Source organism: Macrotis lagotis, chromosome 1, assembly GCF_037893015.1.
Source record: "Macrotis lagotis isolate mMagLag1 chromosome 1, bilby.v1.9.chrom.fasta, whole genome shotgun sequence".
NCBI lineage: Eukaryota > Metazoa > Chordata > Mammalia > Peramelemorphia > Peramelidae > Macrotis > Macrotis lagotis.
In genome coordinates this window covers 753,932,697-753,955,880 of record NC_133658.1, presented here as the reverse complement: position 1 = coordinate 753,955,880, position 23,184 = coordinate 753,932,697, and positions in this window count along the sequence as shown.

The window sequence follows — 23,184 nt, the reverse complement described above, 5'->3', positions numbered from 1 at the left end:
GCAAAAACCTAAAAAAAAGATAATACTTGTTATTCTTGAGAAATGTATTTCTCAGGATAATTAAAGTATTGGAAATATTTGAAGAGTTTGTATTTATAGGTTATGGGTATGGTTATTTCTGGTCCCTCATTATCAAAGGTAAACATCACTATGTTTGAGATAAATTTAAATGCATACAGCTGTGACTAATCAGACTAATATGAATTTAGAATACAGTAGAACCTTGGTTTGCATATACTTTGCTGAATGAGGAAAATTATTTTGGAAATTTTGTCTTGCAAGATGAACAAAAATTCATAGTACTAACATCATTTTTAGACTTGAATGGTTCACAAAGGGATGATGTTCAACTAGGACATTCTTTTTTTGCTTTCTTATGTCAAACAAAGGAACTGCTCAACATATATTGTCCATTTCTATTTCAATAATATCTCCAAGGATGGCCCCTTCTTTTATTCACAGTCATCCCCTTTGCTCATGCCCTCATTTCCACTTACCTGAACTGTTGCTGAGCCCACTGATTGCTCTACCTCTTTCAAGTACCATCTTCCAATTTATAATTGTTCTGCCTGTTTCAAGGAATTCTCCTCTCCAACTTACTTAGAGGTAAATGTAAAGGAAAAAAAAATCAGTGACTCAAAACATAAAATTGATTCTAAAAAATGAAAAATAAGTGAAGTCAGTAGTGTTAATCTTACTTTTGGTGAAAGCAGTATTAGAGAGAATACTCCTGAAGTTGAAATTCCTAATATTCTCATGGACAGAGATTCTCCTTTCAAGCAGTAACTCTTCTTCCTTCTTCTTCTTCTGGTCTTCCTTATGCCAATTACAAATCTTCTCAAAGGTAAGGTACACATTAATTTGTTTTATTTTCAGTTTATATTGTGTACTAATCATCACTATTGTATTTGGGACAAAAACCTTACTTAAAATTATAAATAATTATTTTATATGAATATTTTTGGGGATATGGTACAGATCATTTAACTTTATGTTGCTTCCTATGGAAAAATTCACTTTGCAATACAAACAAATTGCATGATGAACAGAATCTCAGAACAAATTAAATCCATAAACCTTGGTTCTACTATACTCTACCACAAGTAAGGTGCAAATAGTCCAGTGAACATTTGCTCTAAAATAAGTTATCTCATGTTTCCTTTGAGCTACTTTAATTCTGCTTTGTCCATAGAGCTCAGCATATTTTCTGATCAAGGCACCCTAAGCTGGGTGGTCTCATGCCAGTGTCTCCCTTATCTTTCAAGCAATGCTAAAATTCCTAAGAGACCTTTAGGGTGTCTTGGTATTTAGAGTACTTAGAGGCTCTATTCATAATTAAATCAGAAGTTAATTTACTTTACTAGATATTTAGAGGTTTATAGTACAATAGTGGTGACCCTACTTAAAAGGCTTGCAAATAAAAGAGTTTAGGAAGTGGTCATATTTTAATCCATACACTAGGTAAGCAGGATTTTAGTACCTTAGTTGGGGTTAAAGGGACAGTAGTAGAGAATGTATCTGATATTTTGTTTGGGGAGGGTTTTAGAACTATGGATGGAATATTATAGAGATGGAGGGAGAGAGTATATTTCGAGGGACTGGATATGAAAAGAACATGAAAATATATGCTTTGCTTGAAACTTTGGCTACATTTGGAGGAAATTTGTTTGGGGAGGTGAGGAAAAAATGCTTCATGAAATGAGTTGACTTTGCTAGATGCTCTGGCTCATGAGGATTGTATGTTCATGGAAGGTATTTTAAAAAGGGGTAAGGTATAAAATGATTATACTTTGGTGTGATTTATGACTCTTGAGATGTGTATTTCTAATAAGATAGAAGAGGAGAGGATATTTAGTGACTATGAAGCAATGCTTCTTATCAATCAATCAATCCTTTAACCTTTGATTGATAATATTTTGAATGATAGTAGTTCTATCAGGTCAGATAAAGGGCGATGTAAGTACAAAGGGGATGTAAGTACAAGACAGAATTAAAAAAATAAAACTATTTAAAGGACTATACTAGAAGAAGATTAGGCATTAGAAGATAAATAAAATCAGGAGAAGAGGGACAAAGAATGAAGAAAGAGTATGAACACTGAGTAAATCTTATTCAATAGATGTGGCCCAGAGAGGGAACAGCATTCATTCCCAACTGGATTTTAGAATATATTCTACCCTACAGGAAAGTGCGGGGGCGGGGGGGGGGAAGAAAAAGGAAAAAGGGATTAATAAAAGGGAACGCAGTGGTATAAGTGAAAGAAAACAAAGTTAAAATTTAAAAAGGAATGTTAAAGAGGAAAGGAAGCAAAACATTAGTGAGGAGGAATAGGATGAAAGAAAAGAGAAAACTACAAATGGGGTAACAAAACATGGAAGGAAATAAGAATTTATTAATATTAACTGCAAATTTGTATGAGATGAACTTTCTCATAAAATGGAAGCAGATAAAAGATTGGATTAAAAAAAAGCCACAATCCTACAACATGCTTTTTTCCCCCAAGAAACACATTTGAGGCAGAGTGGTTAAATGCATGGAATATTATTGTTCTATAAGAAACCATGGAAAGAATTCTAGGAACTGATGGTAATTGAAAGGAGCAGAACCCAGAGACATTGTAAACATTAACAACATTGTGAGTTTTTTACCTTTGATGGTAGTTCAGAGTAGTTCAGAGAGCTAGGATAATCCTGGGAAACCTTTTATGGGAAATGCTTTCCACATCCAGATGAAGAAAGAAAATACTAAAACAAAGAAAATCTCTACAGAATCTGAAAGAACACTATACTGGAGAATCTACCTATGAAGACAGACTCAGAAATTATATGAAAACAATTATAAAACAGTTTTTACACAAATAAAATTAGATCTAAATAATTAAACACATGTCAATTATTCATGACCAGACCAAGTTAATATAATAAAAGACAACTCTTCCTGTTAAATGACTTATTAAGTTCCATATCAGCCAAAGTACCAAAAAATTAAACTAATAAAAATAGTAACAGAATTCTCTATGGAAGAAAAAAGATCAATAATATCAAAGGAATTAATGAAAAAATACAAAGACATATCAGATCTAAAATTATTTTATATATTATCAGTCATCAAAGCCATTTGGTGCTGACTACGAAATAGCGTGTGGATCAGTGGAAAAGGTTAGATGCAAAAGAAACAGTAGTAAATGATTAAAGTAATCTACTGTTTGTTAAACCCAAAGACACCAGCTTCTGGGATATGAACTAACTTTTTCACAAAAACATCTTGGAAAACTAGAAGATAATATGGTAAAAACTAGGCATAGACTCACATCTCAAGCCCTACAACAAGTTAAGGTCGAAAAGGGTACAGGATTTAGACATAAACCAGTTAGATATATCTATTGAATATATGGAAAGGGGAGTAGTTTATGATCAAAGAAGAGATAAAGTACACTATAAAATGCCCAATGGATCATTTTGATTACATTAAATTAAAAAAGGTTTTGCCCAAATTAAATCAATATAACCAAGTTTAAAAGGAATGCAGTAAGTTGGGAAACAGATTTTACAACTTGTGTTTCTGATAAAGGGCTCATTTCTAAAATGTATAGAGAATTGAATCAAATTTATAAGAATACTAGGTATTCTCCAGTTGATAAATGATCAAAAGATTTGAACAAGCAGTTCTCAGATGAAGAAATTAAAGCTAACTATAATACTATAAAATATTCCAAATCATTATTGATTAGAGAAATACAAATTAAAACACCTCTGTGGTACCACTTCACACCTATAAGATTGAAATACGATGAAAAAAGAAAAATGACCAATGTTGGAGGGATATGGGAAAACCAGGACACTTTTTGGTGGAGTTGTTAACTGATTCAACCTTTTTGGAGAACCGTGCATGCCCTTTGATTCAGCAACACCACCACAAGGTCTCTATCCTGAAGAGATCAAAAGAAAGGAGAAAACAACCCACAATGCATAAAAACACTCTTTTTATAGTGGCAAAGAACTGGAAATTGAGGGGATCTCTATCAATTAGGGAATTGCTGAACACATTGTGGTATATGAAATGTGATGGAGTACTACTGTTCTGTCAGAAATCATGAGCAGGTGGATTTCAGAAAAAGCCTTGAAAAATTTGCATGAACTGAAGCTGAATGAAATAAACAGAAAGCAGAGAACATTGTACATACTAACAGGAACATTAGGTGATGATCATCTATGACAGACTGGTTCATCTCAGTAGTTCCATAATCAAAGACAATTCTAAAGGACTTCTGATGGAAAACACCATTCACATCCAGAGATGGAACTATGTAGTCTAAATGCATACCAAAACTTACTATATTAAATTTTAAAAATATGTTGTATATATTCTTTTCCTCTCATGCTTTTTTCTTTTTGCTTTGATTCTTTTTTTTCACAACAAGATTAATATGGAAATACATTTAACCTAGTTAAACATACACCCTATATTGCTCTTTGTTAGGGGGAGTAGAGGGAATGGAAGGAAAGAGAAAAATGTGAAATTGAAAAACCTCAAAAATGATTGTTGAAAAACATCTTTGCATATAGTTATAAGAATAAATAAATATATTTTAACAAAATAGTTTTAAAAGCAGGTCTTGAATTCAAGTTAGTGTTCTTTCTGTTATTGTATTGCTTTAGGGTGGCATTATGGAAAGAACATTGAGCTTAGAGTCAGTAGATCTTGGTGTGAATCCTGGATCCATTGACAAGTCATTTAATTTCTCTTAGGCCTTAATTTCTTTATCTTCAAAGTGAGGACAATAATTCTTTTGCTATACATGCAGGTCAAACTCATACAAGATAATTACTATGGAAATTTGTGCTACTGTTATGAAATATTTCTAACTTTGCATTGGAGGCATGCATAGCGAATGTGAAGAAGCTGCAACATATAACCTTATGAGGAACCATGCAAAACAGGAATAAGGTGTGGTATGAATGAATTGCTTGATGGAAAGAAAAGAAAGACTGAGGACATGGTAAGAGCCAGGGATGGAAGACTAAACAGTCAAAGAGTTCTTCTGCTATGTTAGGAAAAAGTGAGAAATATTTCAATAACATTGAGGTATTCCCTATGATAAATTTATAGGAAGACAATGTTAAGGACTACTCAGGCTAAGCAAGCATGAATTTGTCATAATCTGTATTTTTAAAGAGGGAACATGCAAATTTATGAGATTAGAAATCAATTTACCTGATTTAGCATCATATTTCATTTTCACATTCCTATATGTGGTGCCCATATAATGACGATTTTTTGCCTTCCTTATAATTCTAGTTTTTGATAAGAAAATGAAAGCACTTAATACAAAACAGAGAACATTTGGAAAATGGAATTTAAACTGCAACAACTAAAGGAACACTGATTTTCCCCCATCTACTTTGTCCCCATCTTGTCTATATAGCCAAAGGAGCTGTTTAGGATCAAATCACACCTCTGTTAAGATGTTCTAATGAGGAGACGGAGCTAAGATGCTCCCGGAAAGCAGCCTTTCTTAGGAGCTTTCTCCAAAATATTCCAAAAAACCTTAAAATTTTGACTCCAGCTAAATTTTCGAGAGTCAGAACCCAAAGAAAGATCCAGTGAGACAATTCTGCAGACCAAGGCAACATAGAAAAATATTAGGAAGACTCTCTTCCACAGGGTTCAATTGGGAAGTAGCATACTGGAACAAAGGAACTACAACCTTCTGGGAACAGCCCTAGGACACCTGGATCCCTGGGAGGCCTGGCTCCTGGCAGCAGAAGCAGTTTCCTGACCTTCCACCCCAAGGATCCCCAAGCACAACTTGGAAGATCAGCAGGGAGACCTCTGCCACAGCAAGCACGAAACCAAGGTCAATGTGGCCTTCCTCAGCATGGTTGCCACCCTCATTGCAGACCGGATCCCAGGAAACAGAAGAAGGCCTGTGGAACTTCCCAGTAGAAGCCACCTGGCAGCTTCTCTCTGAATGCTCAGTCCATGGAAGGTAAGGGAGTAGAGAGAGACTGCTGAGGTCTGTCCCCAGGAAAGGACTTTGGAGCTTTGACCATATTAAGACTCTGGTCGCAGTCTGGAGCCCCAGAGGGATGAGATTGTGCTCATTCAACAGACCAGGAGAGCAGTCAGAGCCTCACATACTGAGGTCCCTGTGGGGGAGCAGTCCCAATAATACTCAAAAGCGCAGGAAGCACCCCAAAATCAGGCACAGACTGGGGAGATGAGTAAATAGAATAAAAAGGAACCTGACCATAGAAAATTACTTTGGTCCCATGGAGGAACAAAACCTCTGAAGATGAGAAAGTCCAAGCTTCTGCATCTAAAGACTCCAAGAAATATAGAAGTTGAACTCAGGCTATGACAGAGCTCAAAAGAGACTTTGAAAATCAAGTAAGGGAGGTAGAAGAATAATTGAGAAGAGAAATGAGAAAGATGCAGGAAAAACATGAAAAGAAGTCAGCAGCTTAGTCAAGCTGAATCAAAAAATGTTGAAGAAAATAACATATTAAAAACCAGTTTAGATCAAATAGATAAAACAGTGCAAAAAAATTAATTTGGAGAAGAATGCTTTAGAAAGTAGAATTAGCCAGATGGAAAAGGAGATAAGAAAGTTCTTTGAGGAAAGCAAATACTTCAAATATAGAATGGAGTTAAAGTAAGCTGATGACTTTGTGAGAAATTAAGACACAATAATTCAACACCAAAAGAATGAAAAACTAGAAGAAAATGTGAAATATGTTATTGAATAAACAACTGATCTGGAAAACAGATACAGAAGAGATAATTTAAAAATTATTGGGTTACCTGAAGGTCAGAATCAGGAAAAGAGCCTTGACCACATTTTTAAAAAATTTCTACAGGAAAATTACCCTGATATCTTAGAAACAGAGGGTAAAATAGAAATTGAGAGAATCCTCCAATCTCCTACTGAAAGATATCCAAAAAAACAACCCCCAGGAATATTATAGCCTAGTTCCAGAACTCCCAAGTCAAAGAGAAAATATTACAAGTAGCTAGAAGGACACAATTCAAATATCATAGAACTACAGCCAGGATTACACAGAACTTAGCAGCAACTACATCAAGGGCTCATAGGGCTTGTAATATAATATTCTAGAAGACAAAAGAGCTTAGAATGCAAGTGAGCATCAACTATTGTACATTCTCTTCCAATGGAAAAGATGAACTTTCAATGAAACAGGGGAATTTCAAATGTTGAAATGACCAGAGCTGAACAGAAAGGCTGATCTTCAAGTACAGGACTCAGGTGAAGCATAGAGAGGGTGGATGAGAAGGGTAATGCATGAGGGATTTAATGATGATGAACTAAGTATATTCCTGCATGGGATAATACTCATATGAACCTTCTCATTTATTAAACCAGTTAGAAGGAGCTTGTATAGACAAGGCACAGGAGAGAGACAAATTTTAAGGTATAATATATTGTAAAGATGGAGTCAGTGGGTGAAAGAGAAATGTACTGGGAGTAAGAGAAAGAAGAGGTAGACTGGACTAAGATATTTCATGTAAAAGAAATAGCTTTTGCAATAGTATGGAAGGGGGGAAGGTGAGGCATAATGAGGAAGCCTTCATTTTCATCAGAAATGGCTCAGAGAGGAAACAGCATCTACACTCAATAAGGTATAGAAATCTAGAAGAAAAAAAGAGAGAAAGGGGATGGAGGAGGGGAGGGGTGTGGGTGATAGAGGAGAGGGTAAATCATAGGGGAGAGTAATCAAATATAACACATTTTCTTTTTTACTTTTTGCATGGTGGTGGGATTGGGTGGCCTGTCTGGGACCACAGGGCTGGGTGGTTGCTGGGTCTTTGGGTGGGAGGTAGGCTTGGGGCCTCTTGGTCCCAGGGCTGATGCTCTGTCCACTGTGCCACTTGACTGCCCCATAACACATTTTAGAAGAGGGACAGAGTGAAAGGAGGGAGAAAATATAATAGATGATAGTGGGGAAGAATGGATAAAATCAGCAATATCAACTGTGAAAAAATATGGAAGTAACTTTTATGATGGACTTATGATAAAGAATGTGATCTACCTGAGACAGAGCTTATAGTATCAGAACACAGACTGAAACACATTTTTTTCTCTTTCCTTCACTTTATTTCTCATTAAATTTTATATTTTTGTGTGTGTGGGGGGTGTATTTTGTTTACTCTTACAACAAGAATATTTTGGTATGTTTAAATAAATTAAAGAAAAATTAAAAAAATTAAAAAAAGATATTCTAAAGAATTCCTTTACCTAGTTGCTTCAGTGGATAGAGAGCTGGTAGGGGAAATGATGGGAGTGGTGATAGGGTCAGTATTTGCAATAAACAACTCACCAATCTACCTGGAGAACAATACAATTCAAGGATAGATCTGGGAGCACAGAAGAAGTCAGAACCATAAGACAAATGGTATGGCTCCTCTGGAGGCTTCTCTGGCCATATATAGAAGTTCCAATTACTTTGTTCGACATATAGGTTTATCTGGGATCCTGTTACTACAACAACCTTGCAAAGGGTACTCTTAAAGTCTTAAGGGATATTTCTGACTGAGTGTTGCTGAATGCTATTGTGTTGCCAAAGTTATAAGTAGAAGGGATCCATTGGGTTCTAATTGGGGATAAAATGGAAATAGCATAACACATCTCTGTTGACTTTGGTAGCAGATCCTTATCAGGAATCCTAAGCATTGCTTCAGTCCTGATTATTTCTTAGAACTCAAATACTCCCAATTATTATCATTTTTCTCAATCTTTTCCATGTCTTCAAAATTTTACCATTCCCTAAGTTCCAATGAAATCAAGTCTCTGAATATTAACCACCCCTTTATAGCTGATGTTTCTGGCTTTAGGAAGTAGTGACAAAAGGGAAGAAACACAGACTATAGGAGGAAGTGAAATCAAGAAAAATATAGGACAAGGAGAAGATGTATGAAGTAGTGCCTAGTTGGAAAATGGAACTGAAACATTAACAACTATAGGAATCCTGATTCTCCCTGTCTACTTCATCCCCACCCTATCTGTATAACTTAAGGTACTGCTTAGGATAGAATCACATCTTTGTCAAGGTGTTCAAATGAATTTCTTTTACTTTTCCCTTATCTAGATGGTGTAGTGGATAGAGAGATGGATCTGGAGTTAGGAAGATTCATTTTTCTGAGTTCAAATCTGGCTTCAGACACTTCCTAGCTAGTGAACAAGTCACTTAACCCCATTTTTTCAGTTATCTCATCTGTAAAAGAGTTAGAAAAGGAATGTAAAATTACTCTAATTTCTCTGTCAAGAAATCTCTGCCAAAAAATATGGTATCATGAAAAAATGGATATGATCAGAAAATACTTGAACAACACCACTATCTTACATCACAGTCCAAAGAATATCTTTTATGTCAATTACTCCATCTTTATAATGCTTCTGGAGAAGCAGTTATTCTCATTTCCATTTTGAAGATGATAGAAATTGAGGTTCAAGCCAGTGCTTCAGCTCAGCTATTCCCTTGTTTAGGGTGCCTTGCAAAGAGCAATAAGAATATCTTGTAGTGCTAGCTGAAGCTGACAGTCCTTGCAAGATAAAAATACCTAGCAAATAAAAACCGGAACTAGGGAAACAAACACTAAGAGAAGAAAATATCTTGGCAAATCTGATGTGAAATAAAACTGATGCTTGGTGAATGTTACTGAATGAAAATATTAGCTGAATAAAAATGCTAACTACAGGCACAAATGTTAACAGCAGAACATAGCTGGTAATGCTCAGCAAATGATATTTGCCGAAAGAAAAATATATTAACTGCAGGAGGAAAAGAAAAGCACTGGAGTGATTTATAACAAACAAACACCTAGCGTGGAGGATGCTTCCTATGGTAATAGATTGTTGTAGCATTCCTAGCTCAAGTGTCAAAACTCCTCAACCTGACTTGGCAGCTTTTTCATTTGCAGCTCTCACAAGATGCTTTCTCGTCCCAACCACCAACAGCTTGTATTCATTTATAAAAGTATTGTTCCCCATGCTAGCCTGGATTGTTTGCCAAATTACTCTCATGTAGCTCACACACCTGGCATCATACACATTTGTGACACTGCTTCTCACCTCCTGTAATAATAGTGGGCTTTAGGTTCCCCAGGTGGGGGGAGCCGCATGATGTCCTTTATTGGAGAGAGTAGAATTGAAATAAGGCCCACATACCCTGCAAGTGACTTATCTGATCACCAGGCTCAATGGAAATAAATTGGAAAAAGGTAAGGCAGCAGTCCCTGTCTATGAGAGGTAATTGTTTTGACATGTTGGCTTAATTACATGAGCGAAATGCCGGATTTGCCGTGATACTCCACGGCGAGAAAAAAAAAAAAGTCCTTCTGTGCATGTCTACAAAAATTGACTTTGCACTGCATTGTGGGAAATGTCAACGGCTATGGTCTTGTTGAATATTTTGTTTGTTCTTGTGCTTTTTTTTGCAGCAAGGCTCAAATTCTGCATGTTTCTAAGTAGGCATAATTTGTCTTCCAAGAATTGCATTTGTTTTATTAATCTGATTTCATGAATCTAGGAGGCTTACTATGACTGAAAAGTGAATATTCAAGATTTCAATGATCTCACATAATTTGAGCTGATTATTAAACTTGGGATGATTCCACTAGTCATGGATAGGAAACTAACAAATGGGTGCAGAAATTCTCACGCTGGGTTTCTAACTTCATGCCATCACTGTACTAAGAGACAGCTAGCAATTAAGCGATATTTTAACTGACTGTCTCAGTTTTCCCTGTTAAAAAAAAAAAAAAACAGGTAGTGAAGCTTAATAGAACACTAGATGCAATGACAGCTTACGTAAGACCTGTATTCACTAGATATCATCCTTTGCCTCTGTGCTTTTCCACTAGGAGGTGAAGGAGTTAATACCTGCAGAGTGCTTGGAGACAGGAAGAGAATGGCTAATGCTGTGTGGATAGCAGAGTAAATAATTATGACTCTACCTTTATGAGATGTTTTCCAGACAGAACAGAGAAGATATGCTAGAGTCATAAGTATTTTTTTACCCTAGACAAGGGTACGTCTGAACAAGTGAGCCCTGCCCCAAGGTAGCTTCAGCTATATTAACCCCAGGAAAACTGGATCCAAGTGGGGAGGAGGAAAAAAAAAGAAATGCAAAAGAGGGGAACATTAATTATTGGCAAACATGGTAATCTCCCCACAAAATCTCTTTCTGCAGTAACAAGATACCTTCTGTAACATCTCTCAAATATGTACCCTTCTCTCCTCTATCACTGCCACTACTCAGATGCCAATACTTATCATTCATACATGAATTACTGTAGTAGACTGGTGGTGGATAAGTCTGCCTCAAGTCTCTCTCCATTCCAATTTATCCTCCTTACAGTCACTAAAATGATTTTCCTAAAGTTCAGGTCCAACTCTGACCCTTCCCTTCTCAATGATTTCCTGTCACCTTTAAGATCAAATACCAAATGCTCTATTTGTCATTCAAAGCCCCCTCATGACCTAGACTACTTCTACTTTTGAAGTCTTTTTTAGAACATTACTCTCTGATATGTACTCTTCAATTCAATGACAGTAGTCTCCTCTCTATACCATAAACAAGATAAACTCCATTTCTCTTCTTAAGGAATTTTCTTTCCCTGTCCACTAATATTTGGAATGCTCTCCCTCTTCTGTGCATACTACCAAACTCTCTGTCTTTCTTTAAGGCCTAGCTACCCCCCCAACTAAGTACTTAAAATTACTCTCTTGTTTAACTTCTTAATTTATAAAATGAAGATAGTATCTTTCATAGATATTTCACAGAATAATGTGATGAGAATCAGAGGAAATAATGGATATTTGGGGATGGTTTTGGGTAGTGAGCAAGTGCAGTTAAAAGAATGTTGAACTAGAAATTCAGGAGACCTGAGCAATAGTCCTAGATCAGCCACTAGCACTTTCCCTTCCTGTGATTCAGTTATCTCATCACAAAATTATGAATTCCTCATTTAGAAACTCCCTCCCTGATCTACAGAACTGTTTCAGGGCAATAAGATTGTGATGTTCTTGTGGTCAAATAGATAGGATATTGTCAGAGAGAGGACAACTCCTCTGACTACTATTTCATAGATATAAGGGATATTCTTATAACTTTTCTCTGTCCTCTGAATAACTAAGAAAGAGAAAACGCCTCCAAGGAGTAGAGAATGAAAGGGAGAGATGAAATGAAGGTCTTGCTCTCTGCACAGACCCAGAAGACAAGTGATTAGACTCTACCCTATGGCATTCACTGTTTCCCAATATGGTTTTGTTCCTCAAATACTTTGCAACAACAAGAAAAAGTGTTGTGAACCTGCAGGCTAATTTAATATACTACTCATAATATTCTTTACAGTTATTTACTGCTTAAGTTACCATTAAAGAATTTTTAGTACAAAACACTTGGACCATAATTGCAAACCTCCAAGGGTTTGGGGAACCACTAAATGGGAGCTATTACCTACAGGATTGCAGGGGGAATAAAGGGAAGAATGATAATTCCATTACAGTACTTTGGGAAGAGACATGATTAGCTCTGGTTTAGAGTTTTACATACATTTTATGTCTATATTGACAAAGAAAAGAGAGACTCAGTTGAAAACAAACAAAATCTCACACCTTTATCTCAAACTCACCTATTTGAGTTGGTTCATGTCCACACTGGATCTGTACAGTGCAGATGATCAGCCAGTCATGTCTTCCCATTCTGTGTGATTACTTTTCTCTCTAAATGTTCTGCAGAGGATCTTAGCACACCAAATTCTTTTCTCCAGTTGTTGTTGTTTCTCCCTTAATATTGGTGCTTCATGTACTATTCCCCTAATCTCATTATCTGAGTGACTCATCTTTTTTCTACAATGTATCTTGATGATATAGTTTGCCATTTCACAGAACCATAACAACTTAGAGTTGGAAGATTCTTCAGATATCTTTTAATCCAATCCTGATCTGGCAATGGTGCAAAATGCAAAGTGTGAAGGAATTAAAGTCTATGGGCCTGGGTTTGAATTTCAGCACTGTCAAGTAGAACTTGTTTGCCCTAACCTCTCTATAGACAAGGAAACCTCAGTTTCCTTATCCATAAATTCAGAATATTTTAAGAGATATTATATAAACCTCCTTTGGGCTCTATGAACTGCAAACAGAATCTTTGCCTATAACAGCACCTGGGCTTTGTTTGAAGGTTTTTAGTGAAAAAAAAATTCTCCTGAGGCATCCCAGTCTACTCCAGGATGTTTGATTAAATTTCTTTTCACCTTTATTTATCCAATAGGGATCTGCTATTTGCTACACAACTGACAGTGAGTGTTAAGGTTGGGAGTGCCTTGCCCAATTCAGGGTAGGAGATTGGGAGAGGGGGGAATCATATATTCCATTCAACCCTAGAGGGTGTTTGGTGATGGTTCCTAGTTGACTACATACTAACACTGTCTGCTTGCTCTGTTTCATTATGTATAGTTATGTTCATTTCATTAGGCATAAGGTACCATTTTTATAGATTTAGCCTGTCACACTCTTAACTCAGTCCCCACTTACTGGAAAGAAATCTCATACCTTTTCCCTGTATTGGTATATTACAATGGATTCAAATTATAGGAGTGTAGTATAATGGAATCAATCATAATATACGTCTGAAATGTATGTAATATTTTATTCACGGTCATAGAGACAAAAAGAAATAATATCAAAATTATTCAGGTGATTATTATGCAAATTAAGAATTCCCATCCGAAGCACATACCAGGTGGTGTCAAACTGCAAACATATGACTCAAACAAAAAGTTTAAAAACAGTCATAGCACAGTTTTTGGTCTCAAATCTGCCCCTGCTGCTGTGGCAAATAGTAATAAGTATTAGTTATCAATTATTCATAGGATTGGGTCTATTTAGATAATATAGGCCCCTGTATTTGGTCATATAGTTGTCTATACAAGAAAATTCAGTGTATGTTCATTCCCATGAATGACTCAGATCTCACAGTACTGATAAATGGTCAGGGCAAAACATTCATTTTAATGACATCAATACATTTCCCCCCCTCCATTTTTTCAATTCTTGATACTTTATTTCTCAAACTTCACATTTTAATTTTATTCTATAGAAGGTTTCATCCTGGTCAATCCTATCCCCTGAACTTTATTTTTTTGCATCCTTCCTCAAGTCATAAAATTTAGTGAATGCACCCCACCTTTATATAAAACTTGCTCAAGATAAAGGTCAGTAACTTGCTCAACTCTCCTCCTTTCCTTCCAAAAAACAAAATATACAGAGTTTAGTCTGCCTTTCCTATTGTTCCTCTGTTCTGTAGTACAAGTCTAATCTATATCCTGTATGACAACACTTCACAAACTTGAAAATAACTATTATGTTTACTTCTCCCATAAACTTTGCTTTTCCAAGCTAAAGAAACATAGCTCTTTCAATTAACTTAACAAGAAATGGTATCTGGATCCTCCACCCCATTCTCTTTGCTCTCCTCTGAGTTTGCTTCAATCTTTCCATCCCAGCATAGAACATTCAGAAATTAAGTGCTCTATCTATGAATTTACTTATAACCACTACTAATCTTTTCATTACTCTTCAGTTCACCAATAATGTTTATTCTTCTTTGATTGTGACTTCCTATGATTTGTAGCTACCTCAGAATTCCATGAGAATATTGCGTTTAAAACAATGGACTTTTGTGGCAGCCAGAAACCTAGGAATATACATGTTTTCCCAACTACTTTGAAACTGAGAACTTGGCTCACTTGCTATTTGTATAGATATACAATATAGATGTAGAGTTAGATGAGAGAAAGACTAACTCAATGGACCATCCAATAAATCTTTTGAGATTATTATGGTCATAAACACTATCGCCAATTAAAATGAAAGTACATCATGGTAGACATCCTATTTTTGAGGGCAAGATGTTCTTCCTTTCTCTGATAGTTTTTGGGAGGGTTCCTGTGAGCAGAGTTTAACCAAAAAGAGTTTAAAAAATAGACACTGCCTTTTACTACTTGAAAATGCTCCCTGGGGTACCATATAATCAGAGCAGTGCTGTGACAGTCAGCATGTCTCTGCTCTCCCCATATCCCAGCCGTAATACAACATTAGAAGCAATTAGAGCTTGTTCTCGATTGTTTGTAAGATGATTATTATAGCCATTGCAGGGACATTTCAAAACAGTGAAGTTAAAGATTACAGCATGTTCCACACTTCCAAAACTGCTAATGGGGGTGGTGCTGAGAAGAGTGTAAGAAATCAAGAAAGACAAGACTTGGATCCTTCACCTTTGCCAACCAGACCAGCAGTTCATATATTGCTCCTTTGTGAGATGCAGCAGTCATAGTGCCATTAATGATTCTTGCCTTTTAGTATTGCATAGCCAATGGATGTCTGGAACTGGGAAGAAGGGGACTTGAGTTCTATTTGAAACCTAATTTTCATCCTTTGGTGTTTCTTAGAACTCCTCAGACTGACCCTCTCTACTTGAATATCTGTCTGTCAAACCATATCAGGGTTTAAAAATCAACTTCGTTTTAAGGCAGATCCACATTCAACTCCCCAGTCAGATGAGAACCTTTTCTCAATTTTTTAGTGACCCCTATCTGTTATCCCTTCAAATATTTATTTATACTTACATTAAGTTAATATTATCTTCTACTTAACCTAAACTAATTTCATTTCAATAAATATTTACTGAGCATCTACTGAATGTAAGGCATATAAATTAGTGTTAATGTAGCAGAGTGGATAAAGTCTTTGAGTCAGGAAAATTAGGTTTAAACCTGCTTTTTATACATGATTGAGATACTAAATCTTCTGAATACTTCCAGATAACCCCATTATAAATTGTGATGATTTCCTGTATTAAAGAAAAAAAAATGTCCATAACTGGAGCTCCCTACAGCAATAAAAACATTCTCCCATTTCACTCCTCACTCTCTCCAAATTCCAAGTTAAAAATGAAAGATTCTTATATGCCTATTTAAGCTACTTCCTTTTACTTAAAGATCAGCACATCAGAAAAGTTATCTGTAATAGATTATATACTTAAATTCCATTACTAATGAAATCATTCCTTAGTCAATTCTTCTCTAGACTGAATAATCTAAATACTTTTAGCCTGTCAGTTCTATAAACCAGTCCTCTAATCATCTTCCAGAGCTCCCTCCAAAGCTTCCACACCCATCTGTGGAATCCACAATTCGGTACTGTAATCTAGGTTCAATAAGAAATATGTAATTTTGTTTTTCTGTATGTTTATTTTGCTCCAGTTTCTTCTCTAAGTCTCTCTTCTAGTTTAATGTCCCTTATTGGTCAAATCCCTGTCTTAGAGGTTGAAAACCTTGAAGGCAAGGAACCAGGACTCCAGGAGGCAAAAATCTTGAACTAAGTTAGGAAACTTGTGCTCTTTTCAACCTTCTTATATTAATTCAGTATGTGACTCTGGAAGAACCAGAATTTTCTTTACTTGAACAACATTTTATGTGTTTTCTCTTCCTTTTAACTCCTACTTCTACTATACTAGTTTAACCAGTCTCTCCACTGTATAATCAAATATCCACACAATTATGTAAGTCATGTTCCTAATTTGTGGGTCTGCTACTGATAGGGCTCTGCTGAAAAATCTTCAGTACTTCTTGAGGACATTTAGGATGAAATTCAGACAACTTACTTTGATAGCAGGAGTCTGAATTTAATTTTCTAGTTTTATTTCATGCTGCTTTACTTCATCCACTTTACTTCATTTCATCCTTACTGGACAACTTGCCATTCTCCAATATGGTTCCATACTTTGCTTTCCCTTTAAATTTATGCAATACATCCCCCAGTGCCAAAAACAGATTCCCTCCGTATCTCCAACTTTCCTTAAGAATTGTTCCTTACATTATTGGGTCAAGATGGTGGAGAGAAGACAGGCACAGTTCTAAAGTCTCCTGATTTTTGCCCATCTGTGATATGAAATGAACCTCTTAACAGAATTCTGACCTAGAAAACCCCAAAAGAAAAGTCAGGAGAAAGAACATCTACCTCAGTATTTGTCTTCTGCAGCCATGGGTGAGTCTGGGAGCAGAGGGTGGATCAGCCATGGATCAGCCTGATTAGGGGCTGGATTGGAGCCCTGGGTGCCTGAGTGCTGGAGTGCCTGACCTGCTTGATCAGCAGTGGGGCTAGACCTCGGGGCTTGGGTCTACTAGGGAGCAGAGGCACTGGTGTTGGTGCTGACCCTCTGGAGCTTGTCAACAGGGCTGGGGGGGGGGGGGGAGTTCCAGTGCAGGAGAGCTGCGAATACCATCCCTGAGGAATCCTGAGTCCATGCCTCCATTGCAAGCTGAGGTCTCTTCCCAGAACAAACGCAATTACAGACTACTTCTGCCATAGCAAAGGTGTGTGAGGAGAAGAACCAGCCCAGCTGACAATAGGGAGAGGGATGACCTCACCCCAGGGTAAATTCCAACATTGATTGAAGGCAAATGTATTTAACAGCTTCAATATCTCCCTTCAGGCTAAAGGAGTAGGCCTCAATCAAAGTCACAGACCCTCCAGTCAAAGCAACCAGTGCCTCCAGCAGGAGAAATTGCACTCAGTAAGTAAATCCTCTAGTGATCCCAACACCAAAATTCTGTGAACCAGCCCCTCCCCAAATCAAAGTCTTAGAAGAATGAAGAAAGGTCAGCAGAAAGGTACATCCATAGAAAAATTCTTGGAAGGAAAATATCCTAATTCAGAACCTCTGAGGAGAATATGATCTGGTCTCTAGTACAGAAAGACTTCCTTGAAGAAATAAGCAAGGAGTTTAAAAATCAATTGTAAAATTTGAAAAAGAAACTCAAGAGAAGATTAATACCTTGCAAGAAAAAAAAGTCATTGGAAAAATGCAATTGGAAAATTCAAAATGAGAATAATTCTCTCAGATCTTCAATTGGGCAAATGCAAAAAGAAAATAATTCTCCTAAAACCTCAATAGGTCAAATGGAAAGTTCTTTCCAATGTAGAATTGACCAAATAGAAAAGGAGTTGCAAAAGGTAAATGAAGAAAACTCCTCCCTAACAAAAGAATGGAGTCTGCAGAAACTAATGACTTCATGAGACAGCAAGAGCCTGTTTAACAAAATCAAAAATTAAAAAGAATAGAAGAAAATGTAAAATATGTCATCAGCAAAACCACTGACCCAGAGAATAAGTCAAGAAGGGGCAACTTGAGAATTATTGGACTTCCTGAAAACACTGAAGGGAAAAAAGGCCTGGACTTAATATTACAGGACCTAGTGATGTAAAATTGCCCTGATATCATGGAACCAGAGGGCAAAGTAGTTATTGAAAGAATACATCCATCCACTCCAGAAAGAGATCCTAAAATAAAAATACCAAGGAATGTTGTGGCCAAATTCCAGAACTGTCAGATAAAAGAGAAAATCCTGCAAGCAGCCAGAAGGAAACAATTTAAATACCAAGTAGCCAAGGTAAGGATTACACAGGAACTGGCTGCATCAACATTGAGGGATCAAAGGGCCTGGAACAAGATATTCCAAAGAACAAGGGAGCTTAGAATGCAGCCAAGAATCCAGTATTCCTGCAAAGCTGAGCCTTCTTCTTCAGGGGAAAAGATGAACATTTAATGAAATGGAAGAATTCCAAAAATTCCTGATGAAAAGACGAGAGCAAAATAGAAAATTTGGACATCAAACAGGAGGTTTAAGAGACACATGAAAAGGTAAAAATAAAGGGAGGGGGAAAAGAAAAAAACCTGCTATCCAATAAGGTGAAACTGGCTATATCCCAGCATGAAGAAAAAAATTCTCATAACTCTCAAGAATTGTAACTCTAACAGAGGGAATATAATATACTTAGCTAGAAGTGATGGGCATTCATGACCTATCCATGAGACTGCTATACAATGGGATGAAACTGGCTATAACCCCACTTGGGAGAAAGACTCTAATAACTCTCAGGAACTGTAACTCATTTAGATTGAATATACTTAACTAGAAGTGATGGATACTCAGAATTTTCTGTGACTCAGAATGATTTTAAAAAAGTTACCTCCTTAAAAAGAGGGATAGGAAGGATACGGTGGTGGGGGGGAGGGAGGGGATTGAATGAAGTAAATCTCATTACACTAAGAGGCACAACATACCTATGGTAATAGAGGGGAAGAAGGGAGGAGATGAGAAACACCTGAATCTTCTTGTCATCAGACTTGGCTTAAAATCAACTTACATACTTGCTCAGTTAACTTAAAAACATCTAATCTTTCAAATACCAAAAGGGGAAAAGGGGAAGGGGATGGAAAAAGGGAGGGGGAGGGGAAAAGGGGGAACTAAAAAAAGGAAGGAAAGGGAAAAGGGAAAGAAAGGGGAGGGGTGAATATAGGAGGGCAAACACACTGAAGAGAGTGGTATTCAGAATCAAAATACTGGAGAATATAGATAAAGGGGGGAAGGGGGAAAATACAAACAGGGAAGATAGCATGGAGGGCAATAAAGAATTAGTAGTCATAACTTTGAATATGAATGGGATGAACTCTCCCAAAAAACGTAAGGGAATAGCAGAGTGGATTAAAAACTAGAATCCTACAATATGCTGCTTACAAGAAACTTATTTGAAGCAGAGAGATTCATATAGAGTAAAAGGCAAAAGGTTGGAGCAAAATACATTTTGCTTCAGCAGAAGTAAAATAAGCAGAGGTAGCAATCCTTATCTCCGATAAAGCAGCTGCAAAAATAGATAGTTTTAAAAGAGATAAGGAAGGAAACTTTATCTTCCTATAAGGTACCACAGACAATAAAGTTATTTCAATACTGAATATATATGCACCCAAAGGCATAGCATCCAAATTCTTTTTTTTTAGGTTTTTGCAAGGCAAATGGGGTTAAGTGGCTTGCCAAAGACCACACAGATAGGTAATTATTACGTGTCTGAGACTGGATTTGAATCCAGGTGCTCCTGAGTCCAGGGCAGGTGATTTATCCACTACACCACATAGCCACCCCCATCCAAATTCTTAGAGGGGATACTGAATGAATTACAAGAAGACATAGACAGCAAAATTCTACTAGTGGTAGACCTCAACCTCCTGCTAGCAGATCTAGATAATCAAACCATAAAATAAACAAGAAAGAAGTTAAGGAGGTAAATAGATTTTTAGAAAATCAAGATATGATAGACATATGGAGGAAAGTGAATGGGGATAGAAAGGCATATACCATTTTCTAACCATGTACTAGGATAAAAAAACCTAATGATCAACTGCAGAAAGGCAGAAATAGTGATTACATCTTTCTCAGATCACAATACAATAAAAGTCATATGCAATATTGGGCCAGGGAGCTATAGACCCAGAACCAATTGGAAACTGAATAACCTCATTTTAAAGAATGAGAGGACCAAAAAAACAAATTTTAGAAAGAATTAATCATTTTATACTAGATAATGACAATTATGAAACAACATACCAAAACCTATTGGATTCACTCAAAGTGGCTGTCAGGGGATATATTTTATCTTTAAATGCTTACATGAATAAATTAGAGAAAGAGAAAATCAATGCATTAAATATGCAACTAAAAAAATAAGAGAAAGAACAAATTAAAAATCCCCAATTAAATACCAAATTAAAATTCTAAAAATTAATAAAATAAAAAGCAAAAAAGCTATTGAATTAATAAATAAAACCAAAAGTTGGTTTTATGGAAAAAAAACCAGTAAAATTGATAAATCTCTGGTAAATTTAATTTAAAAAAATAAAAGAAAACCAAATTGCTAGTATCATAAATGAAAAAAAGGTTAACTCACCACAAATGAGGAGGAAATTAAAGTAATAATTCAATATTATTTTGCCCAACTCTATGCCAATAAGTTTGATAATCTAAGTGAAATGGGGGAATACTTACAAAAATATAAGTTGCCCAGGTTAAAGGAAGAGGAGATTAAATACATAAAAAACCCTGTCTCAGAAAAAAGAAGTTCAACAAGCCATCATTGAAATCCAAAAGGAAGGGGCGGCTAGGTGGCGCAGTGGTTGGAGTACCGGCCCTGAATTCAGGAGTACCTGGGTTCAAATCCGGCCTCAGACACTTAATAATTGCCTAGCTGTGTGGCCTTGGGCAAGCCACTTAACCCCATTGCCTTGCAAAAAAAATCCAAAAGAAAAAATATCGAGACCTATCTCCCTGATGAATATAGAGGCAAAAATCTTAAATAAAATCTTAGCAAAATGATTACAACAAGTTATCACTTGGATAATACTTTATGATCAAGGAGGATTTATCCCAGGAGTGCAGGGTTGGTTCAATATTAGGAAAACTGTTAGTATAATCAATTATATCAACAACAAACTTAGCAGAAATTTTATGACTATATCAAGAGATGCTGAAAAAGCTTTTGACAAAATACAGCATCCATTCCTATTAAAAACACTAGAGAGTGTAGGAATAAATGGACTGTTCCTTAGATGAGCAGTACCTATCTGAAATGATCAACAAGTATTATATTCAAGGGAGAGAGGCTAGAGGCATTCCCAATAAGATCAGGGGTGAAACAAGAGTGCCCATTATCACCACTACTATTCAATATTGTATTAGAAATGTTAGCATCAGCAATTAAAGAAAAAATAATTGAAGGAATTAGAATTGGGAAGCCAGAGACAAAACTCTCACTCTTTGCAGATGACAGGATAGTCTACCTAGAGAATCCCAAGAAATCATCCAAAAACCTACTGGGAATAATTTGCAATTTTAGCAAAGTTGCAGGATATTAAACAAACCCTCATAAATCCTCAACTTTTCTATATATGTCTAGCAAGATACAACAGGAGGTGCTAGAAAGAGAAATCCCACTGAAAATAACCTCAGACAATATAAAATACCTAGTGGTCTATTTGCCAAGACAGACTCAGAAACTTTTTGAAAACAATTATAAAACACTTCTCACACAAATTAAGTAAGATTTAAATAACTGGGCAAATATCAAGTGCTTATGCATAGGTAGAGCTAATATAATAAAAATGACAATTCCACCAAAATTAACTACCTATTTAGTGCCCTACCAAACAAAATTCCAAAAAATTACTTTAATGAGTTAGAAAAAATTGTAATTAAATTCATATAGAGAAATAAAAAGTCAAGAATTGCCAGGAGCTTAATGAAAAAAAGGGCAAAAGAAGGTAGCTTAGCCCTACCTGATGTAAAATTATATTATAAATCATCAGTCATCAAAACTGGTATTGGCTAAGAAATAGAGTGGTGGAGCAGTGGAATAGACTAGGTGCAATATCAAGAAACAATTATAGTAATCTACTGTTTGATAAACCCAAAGAGTTTGCTATTGGGATAAAACTCTCTCTTTGATAAAAACTGCTGGGAAAATGGGAAGTTAGTATGGAAGAAACTTAGATTAGACCAACACCTCAAACCCTATACCAAGAAAGGATCCAAATGGATATAGGATTTACACATAAAAGACAATATTATAAGCAAAGTAGAAGATCAAGGACTAGTTTACCTGTCGGATCTATGGAAAGGGGAGCAGTTTATGACTAAGGAAGAGTTGGAGAACATCACCAAAAACCAATTAGATGATTTTGATTACATGAAAGTAAAAAAGCTTTTGCACAGATAAAACTACTGTAACCAAGATCAAAAGAAATGTAATAAATTGGGAAACAATCTTTACAACTAATGATTCTGACAAAGGACTCATTTCTAAAGTATGCAGAGAACTGAGTCATATTTTTAAAGCAAAAAGCCGTTCCCCAATTGACAAATGGTCAAAGGATATGCAAAGGCAATTTACCGATGAGGAGATTAAAGCAATCAATAGCCATATGAAAAATTGCTTTAAATCATTACTTATTAGAGAAATGCAAATTAAATCTTCTCTCAGGTACTACCTCACCCATCTCAGACTGACCAATATGACCAGAAAGGATAATGATCATTGTTGAAAGGGTTGTGGGAAATCTGGGACACTATTACACTGTTGGTGGAGTTGTGAACTTATCCAAACTTTCTGGAGAGAAATTTGGTACTACACCCAAAGGGCAACAAAATTGTGCATAATCTTTGATCCTGCAATAACACTACTGGGTCTGTACCTTGAAGAGATGATGAAAAAAGGTAAAAACTTCACTTGTACAAAAATATCCATAGCAGTCCTGTTTGTGGTGGCAAAAA